Below are 26,562 nucleotides of genomic sequence, written 5' to 3' on the forward strand. Positions count from 1 at the left end.
CAAGTTCAGAAGAGTGGTCACCCAGGGTCAGCTGGGGAGTGGCTGTGTTTGGGAAAGTGGTCACATCAGGCTCTTCAACAACAATGGTAATGTTTCAGTTCACACGCTGGCTGGAGGACGGAGGGGTGTCTGCAATGTTATAATGTGAGCACGCTGCATGTGAAAGCCATTGCTGACCACATCTAGGGGATCTGATACGCGGGAGCTGGTAGTGGGTGGAGGCATCCAGAAGGTGGTGGTAGAAGAGGAACGTTGTATGCATAACGCCTAAGGCCTGACCAGAGGACGACCACTGTTCTAGAAACTGGACACAAATCCAACTTCTACGGCCAATGTTAAAAGACAAACTGAGGCATGTTTAAAACAAGACTTTACGTGAGCAAAACTAGATTCAATTCAGGCACCGCCAAAGCGGAAGTGGTGAGGAGCGCTCCAGCCACAGGAGCTGCAGAGATTTTTAGTTTCAAAGGGCAGAAGCAAAGCAAGGAAGTGACTGACTTGCTATCGCTTTAAAGCCTAGTTGGTGGTTTGTGACTGGTTGTCCTCAGCGGTGTGCGTCACCCTGAGGCGTTGACAGGCTTAGATTTTGGTTGCTTTACGTAGGCGGCCGCATCACTAGAGCCACCGCAGGCTAACGGCCTCCTTGCAGGGTTCATTTACTAACACCAATTGTCTGAGTCCTTACTCTTACTCGGTCACTTCACTTCCTACGCCTCACTTTCTCTTCTGTAAAGTGGATATTCAGTAGTAAATTCTCTGTGGAGTTGTCAGTACAAAACAAAGTGATTATTAGTAACCACGATCATGTCCTGAATGCATGGAACACGTCACCATTTGCCAACTACCGTGTCAGAAACGACAGAAATTAAGAGCTCTCCGCATAAATTCACACACCCGTGCACCAGGTAAGGGACCACAGGCAGACGTTCACTCAGCCTTTCGTGTGTCCCTCACGGAATACACGCTCTCTCCGGGGCGGGGGGAGCACAGACACTTACGGGAGTTTACTTTTCAAATGCGTTGATACAACCAGGTCTCACTTTTGTTTGGATGAGTCAGCAAACGCTTTTTGGAAGCCCCAAAGTCTCCACACCTCCAACGTTTCGCGCTGCCTTAGTCTCAGAGCTCAAGCCCCTACTCTTCAGGCCGCGTCACCATGGGAGACAGGCTGCATGCGGACGCGACGCACGGCGAGCGTGCTGACGTCCTCGAGCCCCGCCCCCACGGTCCCGCCCACTGACTTAAACGGCAGCCCCGCGGCGTGGAGGGCGTAGATGCGTGCGCCAACTCCAGGCCCTGCGGGGTGTCTGGAGCGTGGCATGGGGAAGGTTGGCGTAGCTGGGGCCCGTGGCCCTATGTCTTCTGGCTGCGACGCCGGTCCTGCGCACGCTGCGGGGCCGCAGCCGCCGGGCGGTGGGCGCCCGAGGGGCCGGGAGGCGAGCCGGGGCCCCCAGGCGGGTGTGGGCATCGTGTCCGCAGCCAGCGTCCCCGAGGTCGCGCTCGGGCCATGATCCCTTGGTGAAGCTGCGCCGGGACAGCGTGGTCGATATCTTTCCGCGCTCTGAGGACCTGTGCGCGCTGCAGGACTCGGTGCCTCTGCCCTCCGTGCGCGCTTCCCTACAGGAGGGCCTGCTGGACTTCAGGCCGACCGCCTCCGCGGGGTGCACTGGGCGCCGCTCCTGAGCACCCGCTGCCCCTGATCTGTATCCAGAGCTTCTTCCAGCCACGGCTTGTCGAGACAGGTTTGTACTTCCCGCTTCCAGGGCCCCTCGTGTGGGCGCTGAGAAGCGGGGTTTTAAATGGTGCAAGGTGGAGGGTGGGCACTAGAACCAGCGCCCAGTGACCGGGTGTGCGTGCACTAGACGGGGCGTGCGGCCTAGGACTCCTGCCAGCTCGGTGACCCCGGCCGAGTGCCTTAAGGCTTCAAGGTCTCAGTGTTGTCATCTGTAGCGTGGGCTTAACAGGACCCAGTCTCTGTGGCGGTTACAAGGATGCACTGTGTTAATGCTTCTAGACTGTACAAAGTAGAACACTTAGCACAGTTTGGAGCATCGTTAATTGTTGCACAGATGTTACCTGGTCTGTTGAATGACTTTGCCTGGTACACACCAAAGCGATTAGGAAATGGATATATCCCAGCTTCATTTCCTTTCCATTAAAACAGGGCTCAGGAAAGAAAAAATCTGTTTTTCAGTAGTCGTATCATATAGTGGAAAGAGCCCTGGTGTGAAGGCAGCCTAGGGTTTGAATTCCAGGGCTTATGGTGTCTGTGGCCTGGGCAGGTTTCTTTTGCACTACAATCCCCACACTTGTCAAATGACATTAATAACCACTCTTTCTGTGGGTTCTTAGAATTAATTAAGCAGGTTATGTGTGTAAAGTATCCTGGCACTTGAATGAGTTGTCAGAACCAAGGGCTGCTGGAGACGATGCTTCTGCCCTAGGTAATCTTCCCTTCTACTGGGCAGCAAGTAAACACAAGCACAGTAGTCAGTGCTCTGGAAGAAGTGAGTTCTGGTGCTATAGAGCACAGAATCTTGGAAGGGAAAGTTCATGGTAGGATTTTTGGAGGAGGTGCCATCCTTTCTAAGGATATGTAGAAGCTCCTGGGGTGGCAGGAGAGAGCAGTGTGTGTTGAAGTTTGAGAAATATAAGAAAATATGGCAAAACTAAGGTATAGGACTGGAACTCAGGGTTTGGGAGAGAAATGAGAGTTGATACTGGAAACTTAGTGGGGCCCAAGAGAAGGGGGCCTTGTTTGTCCTGTCAGAAGTTTGGATGTTTATCCTGAAGGCTGTGGGAAACACCAAAGAACAGTGAGATGAACTTGGGGTTTAGAGGCTCACTCGGACCTCCATGTGGGAGGCAGTTGATTTGGTGCAGGGTGAATTGTAATCTGAGGGTCCCACTGAAGTTATGAAAGGTGGGACTGGGTTTTGCATATCTGAGAGAGAATGGGTAGGGCCTGGTGACCAGTTAGAAAAGGGAGGGCAGCAAGCGTGGGTGACAGTTTACAGCTGCATCTTTTTGAGAGATACAGAGCCCAGTAGGAAGGGATTGGGGCTGGCGAGAGGATCTTACTTCATCTTCAGTGCTTTAGAGGGGCCTGGTAGACGGGTCTGGACCCAAGGTACAGATCTGGGCTTTTTGGGAGGACAGGTGTTTGAAGGCATGGTAGAGACTTAGGTTATCCACAAGAAGATCCAAAGAATCATAGGTCTGAGAGATTTTTAAGTGGGTATATTTGAGGATGTTTATAAGCTGTGAGAAAGCAGCCAGCAGAGGAAGGGTGTAAAGATCTAGGACAGGAAATGATTGTTCATTTGATTTTGAAAAGCTGAATACTTATCGTGTGCCTGGCCCTTTTCTAGGATCTGGGGTTCACACCATCTGTTATCTCTTCTGCAAGGATAGTTCAACTCATCCCCTGGTGAAGAGAAGTCAGATTATTCTTTGCATCCCATTCAGGTATAAGAACTGTTCTGTACCTCTGAAGGGACTTTACTTAACCAGAGTAATAAGTTAGAAATCAAAAGAAATTAGAGCTGGAAGGGACCTTAAAGGCCACTGTACTTAATTTTGCCTGATATTTGACATTGAATGTAAGAAAAATTTATTGTAGAGCCCATTCTCTTCAGAGTTCCTTCACTGAACTTTCTTTATGTCTTGCATCCAGTGGGTCTAGCTTGTAAATTTTGGCCTCCTCCTAAATTTGCTTCTTCATCCATATTACATTTTGCCCAGACTATGGCAGAAACACCTGGGTGGTTTCACGGCCCCTGGGTTCAGTTCCTCTAAGTTCATCTGCCTACTCGGGTTAAGTGATCTTCTAACAGAAAAAGATGTGCTTAAAATAATGCTGCTAATGGCTTGCCCACACAGAGTTAGTGCATACTAGCCGCCCAGCGTGTGCTCTGCACGGAGGCGTGTAATATGAACTGTGCTCGGCCAAGCCTTATAGGGCTCTTTGCCCTGAGGAAGGGGAGCTTTTTGTGATCACTCCCTTTATCTAGTCGGTCCTTCAGCAGCGGGAAGCCTTTTTCTAATCAGCAGAGGCATCCTTACTCAGCTAGTGGTAGCCCCAGGTCTCACCACCTGTGGAATACAAGCCATGCTCTCTCCCAGGCTTGCTTGGACCAACATCTCTATTTTCATTTCTGTCTCTTCTCACACTTGGACCCCTGGCCTTTAGTCATCCCCACCTGCAGTATTTACAGTGCCCATCAGGAGTCAGGCTTGAGTGTCTTTTCACACATGTTCCCTCTGCAGCTAATGCACCTCCTACTCCAACTCTGCGTAGTCTCATCTTTCCAGACTGTACTTCAGGGTTATCATGAAGCCGTCACTTAGATATAACTTTTTGCCTCCATAGGAAGCTCTGTGCATAAAGGTTACGTTTATTTATCTCATGTGATTGAAATTTTGAGTTTATACATCTTCCTCCTTAATGAAGGCTTTAAGGGCAGGAGTCGTTTCTAATCCTTAGCCCAGAGCAGATGCTTTTGTTTTTATTTAGATACTTTTTAATGATGATAAAATGTATGGTTTAAATCACTCATTTTACAATAATTTTGCTTTAGGTTGTGACAGAAAAAGAGTTTTCAGAAGTCGTGTTCCTGCGATAAGAAATAAAAATGTGACCTTTCAGTTGTGTAAAGCTCATAAATGCTGTGTATGTCCGTCGGGTGCTCTAAGGAACATGGAGCTAAGTGGGCTAGTTGTGTGAGAGAGAGACTTAACTATGTTAACAAACGTGAGCCTTCATTGTGTCCTGCCAACATTTGATAGTTGCTTTTGGGGCTAACTAAACCAGTAAAAGTTTAAACTGTTCCTCCCCATTAAAGGGATTGAATAATTGGCTTCTTTGGTGCACCTGTGTCTTGTGAATTGTCCAGTTGGGGATGGAGGTTTAGAAAGTGGGTTTCAGTCTTGTTTAAGTCTCTTCCCATCAGACTGGTCTCGTGATTTCCTACACACCGTGTCTGTCTACCTTTTCCTGTCTACCTTTTGTTGGTAGTGTTCAGGCCTTGATTGTCTCCTGTACCTGCTCAAGCCTTGGTCCATTCTCATTTGTACCATGGAAGTTTGTCATGCTGGATACTGTCAGAATTAATCTTACTTAAGTTTGTGTTAAGCCACAAACTACATGTTTTGTATATTTTCTGTTTTCTCTGTTTGTTTATATTTTTATGGTTTCTCTTCAAGAAGTATTATGGGAAGGGAAATAGCAAGATGAAGAGCAAAAAAGTCATCATTCTCTTTCAATTGTTAGAACATCTATCTGCAATCATAATTATGATGCACCGTGGTATGTGTTTTGTTTTTTTTTTTTTTTTTGCGGTATGTGGGCCTCTCATTGTTGTGGCCTCTCCCGTTGCGAAGCACAGGCTCTGGACGCGCAGGCTCAGCAGCCATGGCTCACGGGCCCAGCCGCTCCGCGGCATGCGGGATCTTCCCAGACCGGGGCACGAACCCGTGTCCCCTGCATCGGCAGGCGGACTCTCAACCACTGCACCACCAGGGAAGCCCCGTGGTATGTGTTAAAAGAAGAAATATATGTAACGTCCCGTAGGAGCAGCAAACTCAGTGGTGTTGGTGAGGGTGTGTCATGGAAGTAATCACAAAGCAGGTGACTCTTGATTAGGGTCCTGAAAGATTAGTGTGCCTTCCCTGTGTTCAGTAGTGGTCTGGAGGGGTCAGGAAGCCTGCCTTTCAATCTGAGGGAACAGAGAGTTTGAGGTCCTCTCTCTTCTATTGCTCTAGTATACTGCATAGCAGCTAATAAAATACTGGGTTTATAGTTGACATTTAAATCGCTGATTGATCATCAAGATTGGCATGTATCATTGGAAATGAAAATCGGAAGAATCGTATGCTTTTCAGGTTTTTCTTTTTTTTTCCCTTTGTCTCAAAAGTATGTAGTACTTTACTGAGTGGTTGGGAATAAAGTTTGCAGTATTCAGTGTATTCAGTTTTAGTACCTAAATAGAATTAAACTGTTGCTGTAAACTGGAATAACACTTTGTTACTGACGAGTTTTAGGATGCATCAGTTCATCAATTACCTGTTTGGGAAGATTGTAGTTAATGATTTTAAGAATGTGGCTATAAACCTCCAATTGACTCAAGAAAAGCAAATAAGTCAAGATTGACAAATGTATAGGCTCTTCATCTTATTGTGTGTGTGTTTTTTTTTTCCTTTTAGTTACTTGTCAAGGTATAAAGAACTCTATCACTGTTAAGACAGTAAACTTCACAGGGTATAATCTGACATGGCAGGGAACAGATCACATGGTCAAGATCTTAAAGGTGATTTGATGTTTAAACTTTCATGAAAACATATGTGATTGAAGCACATTAACATATTGATACAGATGGCAGTTAATTTTTGTCTTTTCATACATGTGAGTGCAGCTTTTGTTTTGTAGAAAGAATATGACTAAATGGTGATGTGAATTGCTGTTGCCTAAACTATAGTGTTGAATCCCCAGTGTTTGCACTTGAGTTTAACAACTCTGTGGTTTCCTATCTTCTTCCTGAGACACTTAATCTCAGGTCCATCCTCGTTACACAGAGTGGTAAATTAGAGAACAATTAATATCACCATTTAAAGAAGTGAGACTGAAATCTCAACCATCCTGAACATAGGAACTGAAGGGGGCTCTCAGCTGTTCAGAGAGTTATTACCAAGCCAGTCGGCTTAATGCTGTTCAGTTTTCTCCATAGCAGAGCTTTCCAGGTCCTTCTTTTGAGCTTATTTATTTTTATACACAATTCTGTATGGATACTGTACATAATACTAAATAGTTGTATTAACTGGGTTTAACTGGTGATGTATTTACATGAAGATCTAACTTCGTCTTGTTGATATCTTTTTAGGGGCTTTCCATTCATCAAAGCTTGTGATGTATGTAATCAGTTGCTGGTGTGTAGCTATCATATTTATGATATATAGGGCTTGAATTGGGAAAGGTGGATGGTCATTCTTCTTGCTTTTTAAACTGACAGAGCCTTACATGAAGCATTTCCCTCTCTGAAATAAATCCATGTAAAACATGTTTGGTCGCTCTCCCAATGCAACTGTGTAGTTGTGTGGATTTGGCGCATAAATGGCAGCCTTGTGGTTATGTCTGTAAACAAGGAAGCCTGTTTTCCAGTCCGCAAATCAGCTGTTACCCAGTGAAACGAACTTGACTGCCATTTCTGACCCCTCACATGGAGCTGTCATACTCAAGAATGTTCACATGTTTTCAAGAAACGTTGTTTGAGGGCTGTATGTACAAATTCCTGATCTGAAAGCCAATATAAAGCAACATCTCCCAAACCTCTGCTCTCTCACCAAGGCCACACACATTCCCTCGCTTATGGCCTCGTGGCAAGTGAATACTGTCAGTATCAGATTCTCCTTCCCAGTGGTCTTGGGAGACTGCATAGTTGCTCTGTGAAAGGCACCACTGCTGAGGTTGAGAGAAGCGCATCTTGGGTGTCAGTCCTGGTCTTGCATTCCCAGGGAGAGGGGTGTGCACCTCGTTCTCCTGTTAGGGTTTTCCTATGCTGCAGGGTTTGCTGCTTGTTGTCAAAATGATGTCCTAGTGACTTGTCTTCTGCGTGGTTATATAATCCCAGCACAGTTCTTTATGATCTGTAGACTTTTATGGGGTTGTGGCCAGGTCAGTTTTTAAATGTTTGGAAATGTCCTATTGAACAACATTGCAGTGTCAGTAAAGCTTGATGGGAGAATTGTATTACTGTTGCCCTAGTTTTGGCTTAAGGGTGGTGAGAAGATGAAATTTTTGATGGGTCAGTTTTAGTTGTGTATGTGTATGTGATTTATTTTTTTAAATTCTAATGTCTATTATTCACAGCTTAGATATGTTGACTTTCTGATTATTCATCAGTCCCTTTACTGATGTATTTTCCTCTGAAAAACTACATTTTCTTCCAGACTGTTTTTTTTTTTGCCTTATTTTATTTTATTTTATTTATTTTTTTAATTATATTTAATTATAACAAAGTGAATCAGTCATACATATACATCTGTTCCCCCATCCCTTCCCTCTTGCATCTCCCTCCCTCCCACCCTCCCTATCCCACCCCTCCAGGCTGTCACAAAGCACCGATCTGATCTCCCTGTGCTATGCGGCTGCTTCCCACTATCTATCTACTTTACGTTTGGTAGTGTATATATGTCCATGCCTCTCTTTTGCTTTGTCACAGCTTACCCTTCCCCCTCCTCATATCCTCAAGTCCATTCTCAAGTAGGTCTGTGTCTTTATTCCTGTTTTACCCCTAGGTTCTTCATGACATTTTTTTTCTTAAATTCCTTATATATGTGTTAGCATACGGTATTTGTCTTTCTCTTTCTGACTTACTTCACTCTGTATGACAGACTCTAGGTCTATCCACCTCATTACAAATAGCTCAGTTTCGTTTCTTTTTATGGCTGAGTAATATTCCATTGTATATATGTGCCACATCTTCTTTATCCATTCATCCGATGATGGACACTTAGGTTGTTTCCATCTCCGGGCTATTGTGAATAGAGCTGCAATAAACATTTTGGTACATGTCTCTTTTTGAATTATGGTTTTCTCAGGGTATATGCCTAGTAGTGGGATTGCTGGGTCATATGGTAGTTCTATTTGTAGTTTTTTAAGGAACCTCCATACTGTTCTCCATAGTGGCTGTACCAATTCACATTCCCACCAACAGTGCAACTTAATAAAATAATATGGGAAATTCCCATTACTAATCCTAACCATGTACAACAGAGGTCTGTACAGTAACATAGCAAAAATAAGTTCCTGTAATTTTACTTAGTCATTGCCTGTTTTAGACTAAGGAGCAGTGAGAGACATTTATAAATAATGACACCGCAGATCACTTTTGTTAAATGCCCTTTAATATTTGCATATTTGGATCTGGCTTGTGTTATCTATTTTACAATCTTGTCTTCTTTCTTTGCACTTTAGTGTAACAACTCTGTGATTTCTTATCTTCTTCCTCAGACACTCAGGTGCATCAGAATTTCCTGTGACTGTCGAAGAGGTCGACGTTTCCTCAGAACGTGTTCAGGAGGAGCCAGAGAAAATCCGTTTGAAACAAGAAGCATTGCAGGTACAAAGTTATCACTTTAAAGCTATAGAGAAGATTATTTTTCAAATGGAAGCCTGACTGCAACACTGCACAGCTTGTGTGAGGGTTCTGTTTTCTCCTCCCATCTGCGTTGTATCCCCTTGAATGGTTCCTTAAACTTAGACCAAGGTGAATGGTGGACATTTGAACTCTAAGAAATAAAAATCAAAATTGTCGTTAGTAATATATTTTCCTTTCCTTAGAACCTTAGTATATTAGATTTAGGGAGAAGCTTAGTGATCATAAGATAAAGAAATTGAGTTCTGAATGAGTAGAGTCAGCTGATTCAGTGCTCTTGTTTAAAGATGAGAAAATTGACAGTTCTAGTTGACCTCTCTTTTTATAAGAGGAAAATATGGCCTCATTTTAAATAAAAGTAAAGTTGAAAAACGTTTCGATGTTGATATTCTCCTTTCCTAAAATCAAAAATATCAAGAAGCTACATTCTATTACCAAATAAACCTGACCTCTAATGTCATTCCATACTTTTGTTTGTATGGACAGAAAAGAAAAATTGATTTTCATAAGAAATTTTTGCACCTCAAAAATAATATATTTATTTTATTTCAACTTCAATGCAGAGCTGAACACTTCTAGTAAATAAAGCAACACCATTTGGGGGGACCTTGTCTTTGTGCTACAAAGTCCATGTTTAATTTAAAAAAATTATTTAAATTTAATTATTTAAATTTAAAAATTATTTAATGTGATTTTCTTTTCATATGAAACATGAAACTTGACAGGTTTCAGAACTAATTATCCCATTATTGTAGGACTATGGGAATTACTCTTTGATTTTCAAAAGAGAAAGTTAGATTTTTTTTTTTTTTTTTTTTTTTTTTTTTTTTTGTGCAGTACGCGGGCCTCTCATTGTTGTGGCCTCTCCCGTTGCGGAGCACAGGCTCCGGACGCACAGGCTCAGCAGCCATGGCTCATGGGCCCAGCCGCTCGACCGCATGTGGGATCCTCCCGGACCGGGGCATGAACCCGTGTCCCCTGCATCGGCAGGCAGACTCTCAACCACTGTGCCACCAGGGAAGCCCGATTTTTATTTTTTTAATGAAAATTAATGATAATATAGAGAAATTTTAAGAAAAGAACTTAGAAAATTATGAGTTAGAGCAGGAGAAATCTTTAGTTCATGTAGAGTTACCCCCTTTCGTTTTATAAATGAGCACCTACAATTTGTAGCACGTAAGTGGTTTTTTAGTAAATAGCAGAGTACGACAAGACCCTAGAGCATGTAACCCGCATTCCTTGTCATTTTAGATGTGGTGTATTCATTTCCTTCACGAGTAGACCAGGAGATTGTATTTCTAAAAGCAGTGATAGACACTGGGGAAGACCAAGAAGTTTAAACACTGGGACCACAGAATAGCAGATTCAGAATGCATGAGAACCCTTTTAGCTCTTCTCCATTTTGACAAGACACAAAAATGATGGTATCAAAGTGTTTAAGTATATAAGCCCACAATAATCAAGAGATTTCAACATAGTTTGGGAAGACGGAAGACAGGTGGAAGAGTGTGAAACCGAAGCAGTAGAACAGAGGAAAAGCATCACCTAGAATATGCACAGGGACCACGTGCAACTGAGGAGGATTCTGACCCCACCTGCAGAAGTAGCTCCGTGCTTTGATGCGCATGTATGAGAGAGGGTGGGGTTAGTTAAAAGTGTGACTGAAATAGGGGAGCTCATTGAAGGGTTGTGTTTGGAGGAGTGGACACCCAGCCCCGCTCTCACCCTCCTGAAATGAGATGATTTCATTTTGAAAACAGTGAAACTGGCGAGATCTAGGGCAGCTAGTGTGAGTTTTTACACCCGAGAAAATTGTGTTTGGGGGGGATCCTGTTACAGTTACTCCCCACTTCTTCCTGCATAAGAAGCCAATCAATCGTTGACTTCAGGGAGCTTTCTGCACTCATTCTTTTTTTTTTTTTTTTTTTTTTTTTTTTTTTTTGCTGTACGGGGACTTCTCACTGCTGTGGCCTCTCCCATCGCGGAGCACAGGCTCCGGATGCGCAGGCTCAGCGGCCATGGCGCATGGACCCAGCCGCTCCGCGGCATGTGGGATCCTCCCAGACCGGGGAACAAACCCGTGTCCCCTGCATCGGCAGGCGGACTCTCAACCACTGCGCCACCAGGGAAGCTCTCTGCACTCATTCTTAAATAGAAAATAACTGTCATTTACCTGATAGCTGAGTAAAGCTTACAACATCAGAGAGGGGGAAAAAGAGTGAAAACATATCCTAGTAGGACCAGGGACAATTTAGGGAACAAAATAAATTAAGGAAAAACCTTAATTAATATCCTGAGAGAGGTTTAAACACACCTAGAAACTATAAAATAAGACTAGGGAGTTAATTAAAAAGAGAATGATCAGAAATCAAGAGAGGTCTCCTGGAAATGAAAATATGGTTGCTGAAATAAATTCAGTAGGAATTTAAAAAATTTCTCAGTGTATAAAAAAGAAAGACACAATGGAAAATGTGATAGAAATATGTTAGAGAGGCTGCATCTGGGAGATCCCACATGTTACTATTAGAAACTCTAGACCCAGAAAAAAACTGGAGGGAAGCTATCAAAGGGCAACAAAATTCCCCACAGCTGAAAGTAGACATCAGGCCTCAGACTGAAAATAGTTATACAAGACGAGCAAGAATAGCCTCATACCTAGGCACCCTTCCTTGTGAAACTTTAAAATACTGAAAAAATAAATTAAAATAGAATAAAATACTGAGAGAATACATCCATTCCAGAGAGAAAAATACTGGCTACCTAAAAAGAAAATTTAAAATCTGACTTTATCATACTTGTCATGAGCACCATGGATCCTGGAAGGCATTAGAAAGATACCTCCAAAGTTTTTCAGGCACATACTTTTCACCCTAGGGGTTTGTATCCAGCCAAACTATCAGTCATAAGTGGAGGCTGAAGAAGATATTTTGTACAGAAAGAAATTTGAAAAATTGACCTCCTGTGCTACACCTTAAGCTATTTATAGAAATAATCCAGCAAAATGAGGCAATAAACCAAGAAGGAAGGTAATAGGGGATTCAGTGCAGATTGCAGCTAGTCTAGAGTGGAGAGGCTTCTATTGATTGTGTGATTGAGAGCATAGAAACACCTTGAGGCATATTGTACTTACTAGGTATTAGGCACTGTTGGAAGGGAGGAGGGAGAGGAAGAGGAGAAGGAACTTGAACTCCAGAGGAGAAAAGGCTATACGGACATAAACATAAAGCCAACTAAACTATGGTTGATTTTTAACCTAGTATTGGTGAGGAAAGGAAGAATCCACTTCAACGTGACACTATAGATGTCCCCCTTTTCAGTGACACACAGGGGTAATGACCACGTATCTAATTTGTTGTCCAAACCAGAACTTGTCCAAACTCCTTACACTTCAATAGTGTAAGGAGGCACTCTAATGCTGTAACATCAGGACAACAGGTATAAACTGGAACAGCCCAAGGCGGCTTGGGGTATGTGGTCACCCTGCACAAGGGCAGTGACACTGGCACAGTATGGAATGAGGTGTAGTCTATACACAGAGACACAGTACCTCTGCAGTGGGCAATATTAATTTCACTGTAATAATGGCAGTACTGTCTTGGTTTGCAGCTTTTATTGTCAATTTGCATGTAAACACAAATAACTAAAGTAAACTATACTTAGTATGTATTAGTATTAACTTGGTATGTACTGAAATGTATTGTATACTGGTATGTACTTAGTATATATTAGGCTCTAAGTGTTTTTGCATATATTAACTCATTTAATCCTCTGAATTGCCTTATGAGGTTGGTGCTAATATCATTCCCACTTTTGAGAACAGGAAGCTAAGTCAGGGAAGGAACTTGCCCAGGCTGTACCTAATTTAAGGTTGGATCGAGCCTTTGAGTTCAGGCTCTCCGCCTGTTCTCTTAAACCTTACTCCGTACTGACTCTCAAATAACAGAAGACTTAACTGCACATAGAACAGAATATAAATTTCAACTTTGACAACGTAAAAGCTAGGTTTGGAAGGTAGACAGGAGGTAGAAAAAAGGGAAGATGGTATGAATGTCCTCATTTTACAAAGTGTGACGTTGAGAGAGTTTCTAGTTGATCAACAATGTAGGTTTTTAAGTATATGACTACAAGTCAAAGAGATCATGAGCAGTGGAATAACTCATGATGACATAACTTTACTGAGCAGTGTGGACATAGGAAAGAGTGTAAAGGAACTAAACCCTTACTTATTAGTAAGTTAGAAAATGAAGAGATAATGCCTCCAATTTAGTGAGAAAATAGTCATGTAAGAGTATTACTTGGAAATGGAGAAGAATTCAAAATAACAATAGTTGGACTTCCCTGGTGGCGCAGTGGTTAAGAAACTGCCTGCCAAGGCAGGGGACATGGGTTCGAGTCCTGGTCCGGAAAGATCCCTCATGCCGCGGAGCAGCGAAGCCCATGCTCCACAACTACGGACCCGGCGCTCTAGAGCCTGCGAACCACAACTACTGAGCGCACGTGCCACAAGTACTGAAGCCCGTGCGCCTAGATCCTGTGCTCCCTAACAAGAGAAGCAACCTCAATGAAGAGTAGCCCTCGCTCGCCGCAACTAGAGAAAGCCTGCACGCAACAACGAAGACTCAACACAGCCACAAATAAATAAATAATAAAATAATAAAAATAATAATAAAAAATAACAATAGTTGATGTAAACCTCATAAAAAAGGAAATCCAAACAGCCAGTAAACAGAGAAAAGCGTACGACTTCGTTAAGTAATAAGAGACAAGTGAGTCAAAACCAAGGAAACTACACGCCAATGAGATGGACAAATACATACAATCTGGTAGTATCAGGTATTGTAGACCTCGAGTACTATGGGAATCTTCTACCCTGTTTATACTGGAGTGTAAATCGACACAACTACTTTGGAAAGCATTTAGCCCTCTCCATCAACTGAAGGTATATAAATAGCCTGTGAGCCAGCAGCCCTCAACCCCGCCCTGTGTAAATGCACCAGAATAACCGGTACAGCAGGATTCCTGTCCATGATTTGCATTAGCACAAACTGAAAACAAACGAAATGTCCATTAAGAGTCAAAAATTAAAGATGATACAAATAGATGGAGAGATATACCATGTTCTTGGATTGGAAGAATCAACACTGTGGAAATGACTCTACTACCCAAAGCTATCTACAGATTCAGTGCAATCCCTATCAAACTACCACTGGCATTTTTCACAGAACTAGAACAAAAAATTTCACAATTTGTATGGAAACACAAAAGACCCCGAATAGCCGAATCAATCTTGAGAACGAAAAATGGAGCTGGAGGAATCAGGCTCCCTGACTTCAGACTATACTACAGAGCTACAGTAATCAAGACAGTATTGTACTGGCACAAAAACAGAAAGATAGGTCAGTGGAACAGAATAGAAAGCCCAGAGATAAACCAACATACATATGGTCACCTTTTCTTTGATAAAGGGGGCAGGAATGTACAGTGGAGAAAGGACAGTCTCTTCAATAAGTGGTGCTGGGAAAACTGGACAGGTACATGCATGTAAAAGTATGAGATTCGATCACTCCCTAACACCATACACAAAAATAAGCTCAAAATGGATTAAAGACCTAAATGTAAGGCCAGACACTATCAAACTCTTAGAGGAAAACATAGGCAGAACACTCTATGACATAAATCACAGCAAGATCCTTTTGGACCCACCTCCTACAGAAATGGAAATCAAAACAAAAATGAACACATGGGACCTAATGAAACTTCAAAGCTTTTGCACAGCAAAGGAAACCATAAATAAGACCAAAAGACAACCCTCAGAATGGGAGAAAATATTTGCAAATGAAGCAACTGACAGAGGATTAATCTACAAAATTTACAAGCAGCTCATGGAGCTCAATACCAAAAAAACAAACAACCCAATCCAAAAATGGGCAGAAGACCTAAATAGACATTTCTCCACAGAAGATATACAGACTTCCAACAAACACATGAAAGAATGCTCCACATCTTTAATCATTAGAGAAATGCAAATCAAAACTACAATGAGATATCATCTGACACCAGTCAGAATGGCCATCATCAAAAAATCTAGAAACAATAAATGCTGGAGAGGGTGTGGAGAAAAGGGAACACTCTTGCACTGCTGGTGGGAATGTGAATTGGTACAGCCACTATGGAGAGCAGTATGGAGGTTCCTTAAAAAACTACAAATAGAACTACCATATGACCCAGCAATCCCACTATTGGGCATATACCATAAACCATAATTCAAAAACCAGAAATTCAAAAAGAGTCATGTACCTAAATGTTCATTGCAGCTCTATTTACAATAGCCCGGAGATGGAAACAACCTAAGTTTCCATCATCGGATGAATGGATAAAGAAGATGTGACACATATATACAATGGAATATTACTCAGCCATAAAGAGAAACGAAATTGAATTGTTTGTAGTGAGGCGGATGGACCTAGAGTCTGTCATGCAGAGTGAAGTAAGTCAGAAAGACAAATACCGTATGCTAACAGATATATATGGAATCTAAGAAAAAAAATGTCATGAAGAACCTAGGGGTAAGACAGGAATAAAGACACAGACCTACTAGAGAATGGACTTGAGGATATGGGGAGGGGGAAGGGTAAGCTGTGACAAGGTGAGAGAGTGGCATGGACATATATACATTACCAAACGTAAAATAGATAGCTAGTGGGAAGCAGCCGCATAGCACAGGGAGATCAGCTCGGTGCTTTGGGACCACCTAGAGGGGTGGGATAGGGAGGGTGGGAGGGAGGGAGACACAAGAGGGAAGAGATATTGGAACATATGTAGATGTATAACTGATTCACTTTGTTATAAAGCAGAAACTAACACCAAATTGTAAAGCAATTATACTCCAATAAAGATGTAAAAATAAAAAGTGTAGGCTGTTTTTATTATTGGATGCAAGCTAGTGATGCTGTAAAAGCTTTCAGCAAGTATGTGTTTCTTTCTTATATAAAGAACTGCCATTAAGGCTGCCTTAATATTTTTTAGATTACATTTACCTATAGATTACTTACAGGTTCAAATCTACAGTGGAAATAACTTTTTTTTTTTTTACTAGTTTTGGAATGATGTTTTTAAACCAGTTCCTTAGAAGACTCCTATGTGACCCACACTAGTAAAATATACCTTCAGGTGCCTCCTCTGTTTGTAGGGAACAGCAGTGTAAAATATGTAAACAAATGAGTGTCCTTGTTTTCTAAAATTTAGTCTGTTGATCATGTTGTATTATTGCTCTTCCCCAAATTCTCTCTCTCCATCAGGTAACATTCCTTATTATTAGGAAGAGGAAGTTCCTTAACATGTTATTTCGACAGCATAATTTACCCAGATGATGGTCATTATGATGATGCTTCATTTGTTTTTGATTTATTTTATTTTTTTTGATGATGCTTTAGATTCATTTAGAGTCCACCATTCAGAGAGGAAGAATAGCTGGCCTACATTATTTCTCATACTTATTAAAAATTGCTGCATTCCCATTTGTGAGTTTGTTGAACGACTGGGTAGCATACCTCTTTATAAAGCTAAAATGGAGAGTAATAAATGAAAACACTCCCTAGCTATACTATTGATTTAATTGTTTATTAAAATAACCTCATATTGGACTTGTATTTTCCTCTTAGAAAATTGGCAAAGTGCTAATATATTTAGTTTAACTGGACCAAGTACATGTCTTATTTAACTTTGATTCCCCAGCACAAACTCATTTATTAAGAATAAATGCTTGGGGGCTTCCCTGGTGGCGCAGTGGTTGAGAGTTCGCCTGCCGATGCAGGGGACATGGGTTCATGCCCCGGTCCGGGAGGATCCCACATGCCGCAGAGCGGCTGCACCTGTGAGCCATGGCCGCTGATCCTGTGCGTCCGGAGCCTGTGCTCCGCAATGGGAGGGGCCACAACAGTGAGAGACCCGCGTACCGCAAAAAAAAAAAAAAAAACCAAAAAAAAAAAAAAAAAAGAATAAATGCTTGGGACTTCCCTGGTGGTGCTGTGGTTAAGAATCCACCTGCCAGTGCAGGGACACGGGTTTGAGCCCTGGTCTGGAAAGATCCCACATGCCGCAAAGCTGCTAAGCCTGGGCGCCACACTACTGAGCCTGCGCTCTAGAGCCCGTGAGTCACAATTGCTGAAGCTCACACACCTTAGAGCCCGTGCACCGCAACTACTGAGCCCATGTGCTGCAACTACTGAAGCCCACATGCATAGAGCCCCTGCTCTGCAATGAGAAGCGACCACAATGAGAAGCCTGCACAGTGCAACGAAGAGTAGCCCCCACTCGCCACCAGTAGAGAAAGCCCATGTGCAACAATGAAGACCCAACGCAGCCAATAAATAAATAAAATAAAATAAAATGGAATAAACAGTCGAGAATATTGGACTTTATTTAAAAAAAAGAGTAAAGGGCTGTTGAATCGAATTAATCAGCCAAACGGTAGACAAATGAAGGTTGTGGTTAATAAGATGGGCCAGACTGCAATAGTATTCTTGTTGAGAAGCTTGCTTTAATCACCTTCTTATTTTCCAGCCTTATATAATCATGTATTAATGTGATAGAATATTTCTCATATTGAGAAAATAATAGTTTTGTATTATGCTGAATCTGCCTGGGAATAAAATAGACACCTTATCAAATTCAGTGGAGGTGTCATGAGAATTGATACCTAAGGGTTGTTGTGGGAACACATTTAAATTTTAAAAATATACAAGATTTTTGATATTGTCTCATGCCCACTATATTGTTTGGGAATAATGCAGTTTCAATTTATAGAATTGCATCATGTATTTTAGGGCTGGAGAGAAACTTGATAAGCCCTGCATTGAACCTAAAGAGGAATGCATTGCCATAAGGTGCTCATTCAAAAATCAAATAATGGGGCCTCCCTGGTGGCGCAGTGGTTGAGAGTCCGCCTGCCGATGCAGGGGATGCGGGTTCGTGCCCCGGTCCGGGAGGATCCCATATGCTGCGGAGCGGCTGGGCCCGTGAGCCATGGCCGCTGAGCCTGCGCATCCGGAGCCTGTGCTCCGCAACAGGAGAGGCCACAACAGTGAGAGGCCCGCATACTGCAAAAAAAAAAAAAAAAAAAAAAAAAAAAAATCAAATAATGATGTGAATAATGTTGATCATCTCTGCTGGAGGAAAAACATGCTACACATTAAACACATTACTTATTATATATTTATTTAACAATCTTGGACTTTATTAATACAATGTTTTGTAGTATGTATGCCTTATTTCTTTTCTTATAGTTAAATGTCTGAATTCTGAGAAATTTCAGCATGCTTTGGTGAGAGGAACAGTCATCTTATTTTCAAAAAGATGCAGGCACAGACTGTTTTTGACCAAAAGGTGTATTACTGACCAAAATTCAGCCATCTAGTCTGGAAAATAAATGAAGAATTCTGCTGCTGGTGAGATGAATACATAGGTAGAGGGAGGTGAAGAATATAAACTACTTAGCAGCCTTAAAGTTTCTCTTGACTTTGATATAAGTGCTGGAGAAACATCAATGTTATCATTCCCAGAGACCATTCATTTAGAAATGTAAATTAGAACAGATGGAAAAATACAGTGTTGGAAGTTACCTATCAGGAAACAAAATGGATGTGTGTGATATCTACCCACTGTCATGGTGAGGGGCCTGCATTACACTTAACTGTCTAAAGCTTACTCTGCTGAAACCTTCACAGCAAAGGTTCCCGTTCCTCATAATGACCTCTAAGTGAAAGTGAATGAGGTTTAGCTACCAGGTATGTGCTTCTGGAACAACACACGAAGGGCCCTATTTTTTTTTTTTTACTTTATTTTTATATTATTTTATTTTTTGGCTGCGTTGGGACTTTGTTGCTGCATGCGGGCTTTCTCTAGTTGCGGCAAGTGGGGGCTATTCTTCATTGTGGTGCATGGGCTTTTCATTTCGCTGGCTTCTCTTGTTGCGGAGCATGGGCTCTAGGTGCACAGGCTTCAGTAGTTGTGGCTTGCGGGCTCTAGAGCACAGGCTCAGTAGTGTGGCACATGGGCTTAGTTGCTCCGCGGCATGTGGGATCTTCCCAGACCAAGGATCAAACCCATGTCCCCTGCATTGGCAGATGGATTCTTAACCGCTGCGCCACCAGAGAAGCCCACCGTGGGACCTTTTAACGTTGTTTCCAAAGCTATTTTCTTTGGAATACTGTTCTGTGAGATTTGGTAGAAAAAGAATCCCATGATCAGAATGTTTGGGAAACACTGAATATTTTAGCCCCACGTTATACATTCAAAATGTATATTTTTTACATCAGACCTAAAAATCCTAGAATAAACAAAAACTGAAAAAACAAACCAAAAAATCCTGCTAATTCGATTAATACAAGTTTTCCACTGACCACTTGTGAATGTTTTTGAGGCACTGGCTGATACTGAACACAGTCTTGGGAAGGCTGATCTAAGGAATTAAAATTCTGTAGATTATGAGGAAAACACTTATAGGTGAGAAGAGATGCATATGGTAGCAGGCTTCAGTATTCTGTATTTCCATTCGGGAAATTGTTCTTATTTGATCCCTTCCACCCTTGATCCTTTTTCCTTTCAGTGGACTCTATAGTAGGGATAAAGGGGAAAATGTCATTTACTACCCTAGAAGAGCTATTTACTCTAGTGTAAATACAGTGGAGGCTGGTAAAAGTGTGTTGATAATAAGACATATTAGCTTAGGTTCTCTTGGTAGCAAATAACAAAAACTAAATCAAAGTTGGATATGTGAAACCCAAGGGCAGAAATACAGCCAGGCTCAGGAAAGGTCTAGGAAGCAGCTATATCATTTCCAGTAATGTGATCGCCGAACTGCTTTTCAACAAAGGGCGTCTTCCTAATGAACTTCAAAATGAGCTCTGCTGCTTGTTGGAGTTAAAATATATACATATATATATATATATATATATATATATATATATATATGTTCATACATATATGTATACACACACACACACAAGCATGCATATATACATATGATACAAAGAAAGAAAACATATATAAGTGGATGTTTTGTTATTACAACATGCATGCCAGGCATTGGTGACCATGGGAGGTCACCTCCGTGTTTCTGAGCAAGACAGCCTAACACTCATTTTTCCATTATCACTGTTGCCCAGAGTGAACTTGTCAAAGAGATACTCCACCATTCAGACTTCCCAACCCCTCCACCCCCCATCTTGCTACTCATACTTAACCATTAGTATTTGCATAATTAATGCACATAAACATTTCAGGTGAAACTGAAGACACCCTTTATTTTAATCCCTGCCCAATCCCATTCCCTTCACTTGTTCCCCAGAGGCAACTGCAATCATGATTTTCAGGCTATGGTTCTATACTTTCACTATGCACATGCACCCACATTCACCAGGTACCCCTACCTCACCCCACCCCACCCCAGTCTACCCCCATATACCTACATTATTTATAAGGGGAAGACTGATTTTGTGTTTTCCAGGGCCCCATGGAACACCTTCTCCCTCCCACTGTGGAGATCCTGAGCTGCATCTGGTTGGGGTATGGCTGTGTTCAGAAACTCCTGGATACCTGTTTTAAAACTTAAAAAATGAGAGATTTGCCCACACGAATCAACCAGAGACGTTAATTTATTTATGAACCAATAACTTTATTGGAAGAAACGGAAAAACTGGAAGAAAAAAACTTAAGTGATAAAGTCCAGGAAAAGAGAGTCCTGCCCTTGTTGCCAAAAAAAAAAAACAAAAACAAAACTTAAAGTGAACTTCTTCTGCAAGGGCACTCTTGCCGTCTGCATGGCAGGCATGGTGACCAGGGCTTTGGTCACCCCGTGGCTCTGGGGAAGTCCAGTCCAGGCTCAGTTCTTCTTGTCGCTGTCGCCCAGGGTGAGCTTGTCAAAGAGTTACCCTGCCAGCTCGACGTCTGGGGCCCCCATCATGCTCAGGGTGGTGACATGACCCTCCAGCTGTCTGATGAGCGCCACCTACTGGCTGAGGTAGTGAGTTGCCAGGAAGTGGAGCAGGTGGGGGTCGCACTTGTCGGTGGCCAGCTGGTGCAGTGGAGCAGGCTCCGGGTCACTAGCTTCTCCAGGAACAAGGCGCACTTCATGGCCTTGAGGCCGCTCTTGCACTCGTCACTGACTGGCTTCCTGATGTCTTGGAAGTTGAGGCGGCCCCCCCGCTCTGGTTCTGCAGGCGCTTCAGGCCCTGGGCCCACAGTGGCGCAGGAAGAACCGGCTGAAGTGCTTCAAGGCCACGTCGTCGCGGTGGAGGTAAAAGGCCACGGCCAGGCACACGAAAGAGGCCTGGAGCTGCAGGGTGAAATGGCTGTTGACGGCGGCCTCACAGTCGGCGTGGTAGCTCTGACGCACCTGCGAGGGCGGCGCGGGCAGCGTGGTGGGTGTGAAGGCCAAGGTGAAGGCGAAGCCGCGGGGCCTGCGGTACCTGTCTCGGAGTCCCTTTCACGTGATTTAGCAATTTCCTTCGTCTTGGGTAAGTGCAGACTTCTCTTTTGTTTGTCAGAAAACAAAAGGCTTAGGTGTATTCTTAGAGAAAGAGCTTAACTGTGTGGATGTATTTATCCCCTCCAGCCTCATTTGTCCTTTCACTGCCACTCAGCAAGCATTTTTTTTAACCCCTCAATGATGTTGTATGGAATGAGCCGCAGTGGTAGGAAATACCATTGATCTCAAATTATCTTTCATTCATTCATTCAGTAAATATTTATTGATTACTTAATATGGCCCAGGCCCTGGTATGGGATTTGGGCATATATTAGTAACAAAGAGAGACAAAGTCTGTTCCCATGAGGTTTGTATTCTAGTGGAGAAGCAGACCAAAACAAAACAAAACAAAAAACTACTGTTTTTCTCCCTTTCTTGTCTCCAGTAAATACGTATAAGATATTACACATGTATATGATATTAAAAAGTCAATATTTTCTTAGAAGTTAAGGATGTTATAGTGGAAGACATAAGACCAATCTAGGTATTTATAATTAATTAATTCAACAGCCATTTCTAGACAGTATTCCAAATATGTGTCAGTGTTTGACTCTGGAGATACACAGAAGAATCAGACATGGTCTCTGTTCTCAAGGTATAAGAAAGAGTGATGGACTGTTTTAAGTGCTCTCAATGGTTTTAAAGTTTTTGGATAAAATAGCTGTTTTCACTTACAGTTTTATTACCATGACTTTGACTAATGTACTTTTTTGGGGGGTCCCTTTATTTCTCTTTGAAAGCTCATGCTGTGCTATAATTATTGTTCATGAAGGAAGCAAAGGATCAAATATCAACTGTCACTTTGTACACTTATCTGAGCAATTTTAGAGGCATTTAATTGTTGAGTCTGTAAAGAAATAGAATAATAACAATGTCTATTTGATAAGTTGATGTTAATGATAGGATCATACATTAGAGATGGAAAAGAACTACATGATCAGTTTCTCAGTGAGATAAAATTGTATTCTATGTTTGCTTAACACCAGTGTTTAGTCTTAATATAATTGCAATCTTTCAAAAATTTCCTTGAAATAGTCCATTGTAGACTTCACTGGAAGAATCTATTTAAATAGAAGAAATCTTGATTTTGTAGAACATTTTCTCCTTATGTCCCAAGATCATTTAATAATTAATTTATCTGGACAACTTTACTCTTCAAATATTAAAATAATACTATTGAATGGTTCTATGTCTACTAAGGGGTGATAATGGTGTTTCTCAGATTTTTTATCCCTCATCATTACTCCCTAGGTTAGAAGATAATGTTAAAATACATGTTATAACTAAGAGAAACCTAAGGTTTAAAATCTAACTTTTTAAAGGGAAATCAATAAACTAGCACGAACTGGAACCTCAAATTTCCATGAAGGAAATATACATATATCTAAACAAAAACATTGCATCCAGTTTTTCTTTAATGAGGAATGTAAAGCTAAATACAAACACAGAATGAAAAAACTTCAGAGCAGATGATGTTTTTAGAAAAAATTTAAATTTTATTTTTTAAATGTATTTATTTTATTTTTAAATTTTTGGCTGCATTGGGTCTTTGTTGGATGTGGGCTTTCTCTAGTTGCAACGAGTGGGGGCTACTCTTTGTTGCAGTGCATGGGCGTCTCATTGCGATGGCCTCTCTTGTTACGGAGCACGGGCTCTAGGTGCTTGGGCTTCAGTAGTTGTGGCATGCCGGCTCAGTAGTTGTGGCACATGGGCTTAGTTGCTCCGTGTCATGTGGGATCTTCCCGGACCAGGGCTCGAACGGATGTTCCCTGCATTGGCAGGTGGTTTCTTAAGCACTGTGCCACCAGGGAAGCCCCCGAAATTAAAAAAATTTGATAATCAAATTTTATAGTTTATAACTTGGTCTGTGCTAAGATAATGTCTTTTAAAATATCAATATAGGACTATAAGATGAAGGTTTCTTTGAAATGTTTGTGGTCAGTGTTGGTATTATGTTAGGATTCTCCAGAAAAACAGAACCAATAGAAGATATATTTGTATATTATATAAAATAAGGAATTAGCTCACGTGATTATGGAGGCTGACAAGTCTCAAAATCTGCAGTTGCTGTACTTGAGACCAGGAGAGTCCATGGTGTAGGTCCAGTCCAAAGGCCAGGAGGCTCAAGACCCAGGAAATTCAAGTTGAAGGCAGGAAAAAACAATGTCTCTGCCCCAAGGCAGTCAGGCAAGAGGAGTTCCTGCTTACTCAGAGGAAGGTCAGCATTTTTATTTTATTCAGGCCTTCAAATGATTGTATGAGGCTCATCGACTTTAAGGAAAGCAATCTGCTTTACTTAGTCTACTATTTCAAATGTTAACCTCATGGAAAAACACCCTTTCAGGCACAAACGATAATATTTGACTAAATATCTGGGTACCCCCTTTGAAGTTGACATATAAAAATTAGCTATCACAGTATTATTCATGAGAAATGCAGAGTCAACAAATAAAAATTCTCATGCTATAATCTGCAAAAACTGTTTCGAGTTTCAGTTCCCTTCATTAATTTACAAATGTTACAGAACTAATAGTTACACAACTGATATTAGACAATAAGTTCTGACTCCGTGTCAATGATTAGCTCTCATTCATTCATTCGGCATATTTCTATTGAGCACCTATTATATGACAGGTATTTTATAGGTACTAACATAAAAACTTGTTCTATAAGCTCCTGATATTTGTATTTCTTTTGTAGCTAAGTGCTAGTAAATGTTACATATAATTCCTTCTTTGAAAATTAATAGATGAAGTAGGATCAATGGTATAATCTTAAGGAAGTAGACCATAAGTAGCAGCAGTTGGTGGCTTATCTCACTCTCTGTGTTTTGTGTGTGTGTGTGTGTGTGTACATATGTATAAATCAGTCATTTAATGAGAGGTAGTGAAAAGTGATACATCAATATTGTATATCTCTGGGCTGTTCACACTGCATTACCTCACTATTACAGATACTGGATTAGATTTGATTATTATTACCCATATTTTACAGATAAAGAAATTGTGAATTAAAGTATGTAACATGATCAAACACAGAGCTTATAAATAGCAGAGAGTGACACTCTGAATTGGATTCCTCTCTAGGTAGTTTGGGAAGTTTGGCTGGACCATGAGCTCCATTAGAACAAAGACTGTTCAACTTGTGATGCTAAATTTCACATAGTAGGGGCTCAAAAATATAAATTAAAATATTGAGTGGCCTATGAAAAGCTTTAGTCTCATTATTTCTCCAAATTAAAAAAATGAGTGGGAATAGATGTTGAATATATATTTAAACTCTATTTCCTTTAGAAGGAAAAAAAAATCAAAGACACCCAATGGTGATAAATTACTATTATAATTTTACTTTAATATGCATAAACATAAAACCAGGCATAGAAATTGGTATGCTTTTATAACTGTAAACCAGACAATTTGTAAATATATGCAACTACAACTATAAAACTATTAAAATTAAGAAGTTCCAATTATGCACCCGATTATGCTTTTTGTCTTAAACACAGTCCCTTGTCACTGAGAACACACTAGTTGACGAGATGCAGGTTCCCTTTCGAGTGCGCCGTGTCTGTGTCCCGACATCCGTGAAAGATCTCAGTGCTCTACCGCCCTTCTGTACTGAAGACATGACATACTTTAGCTCATATGATGATTCATAATGTACTTTTGCTTTCAGGTAGTGGAAGTCATCATTCAAATAGTGTCTGTCCATGTTCTTTTTTATTAGTTTGTGAAAAGTAATTCTGATGCAGTTTGTTGATTTCATGAACTACCATTAAAAGCCTCAGTAACTTCAATAACTGAAGAGGCTGTTCAAACTGGGAATTGAGGGGGAAGAGAACTACGGACAGAATTTTAAGGGATAACACTCTTCCCTTTGAGTTTCATTCTATTAAACTATTTTTCACCTCCCAGTCATCACTTTAAAAGGAAATTTTAGTGTTTGCAGCTGGTAAAATGTGACTATAAGGGTGGACATGCGACAGTTGTCCTTTTTACACTAGAACATGCCAGCCTAGCAGCCGTCACACTCAGTGTGATTCAAAACACACACGCAGGCATGGACAGTGAGTTTGTGCTGCTGCATTGAGCTATAGACAGATCCAGATAATTCTGAAAATGCTTCCAGTCATTTTTCATTTGGATGTAAACACAAGAACAGATCCATGGAATTCACCAATACAGGTAGAGAACACTGAGTTAGAATGGCATGGACACACCATATATCTAGTCAATAACTATCTAGGACCTAATATATTCCAGCTTTGTGCTAAATGCTGAATGATTGCAACAGGCGTTGACTTTAATCTCATGGGCCCTAGAGTCGGTTTCAGTTCACTATGTTCACTGACAGAATGTATATGTGATGGATGTAAAATTAGATGCTAATGAGTTGATAATAGAATATGTATATATATATTGAAATATTCATATATATTCAATATTTTTTTTTTTTTTTTTTTTTTTTTTTTTTTTGCCGTACGCGGGCCTCTCACTGTTGTGGCCTCTCCCGTTGCAGAGCACAGGCTCTGGATGCGCAGGCTCAGCGGCCATGGCTCACGGGCCCAGCCGCTCCGCGGCATATGGGATCCTCCCAGACCGGGGCACGAACCCGTATCCCCTGCATCGGCAGGCGGACTCTCAACCACTGCGCCACCAGGGAGGTCCTCAATAATATTTTGTTTGAAATCTTTACTACTATTGTCACAGATACAGAAATTGCTACAGACGTTCTCATACCTTTTCCTACATAGCAATTAGGTTTAGGGAAAATAATTTTGGTGGAATGGTGTTAGTCAACCTACAAATCCAGAATGTCTTGGTTGAAGGTGTAGATACTTTGTTTCACTAAAATCAAGTGTAAGTTTTTCCAAACAAGTTAGGA

At 41.4% G+C, this 26,562-nt stretch overlaps 1 pseudogene; it reads left to right on the top strand.

Annotated features, from left to right (window-relative positions):
- Positions 1-354: 354 nt before the first annotated feature.
- Positions 355-26,562, top strand: part of LOC132494212 (centrosomal protein of 78 kDa-like) — a 142,531-nt pseudogene continuing 116,323 nt past the window's right edge.

Source organism: Mesoplodon densirostris, chromosome 7 (genome assembly GCF_025265405.1).
Source record: "Mesoplodon densirostris isolate mMesDen1 chromosome 7, mMesDen1 primary haplotype, whole genome shotgun sequence".
Taxonomy (NCBI): Eukaryota; Metazoa; Chordata; class Mammalia; order Artiodactyla; family Ziphiidae; genus Mesoplodon; species Mesoplodon densirostris.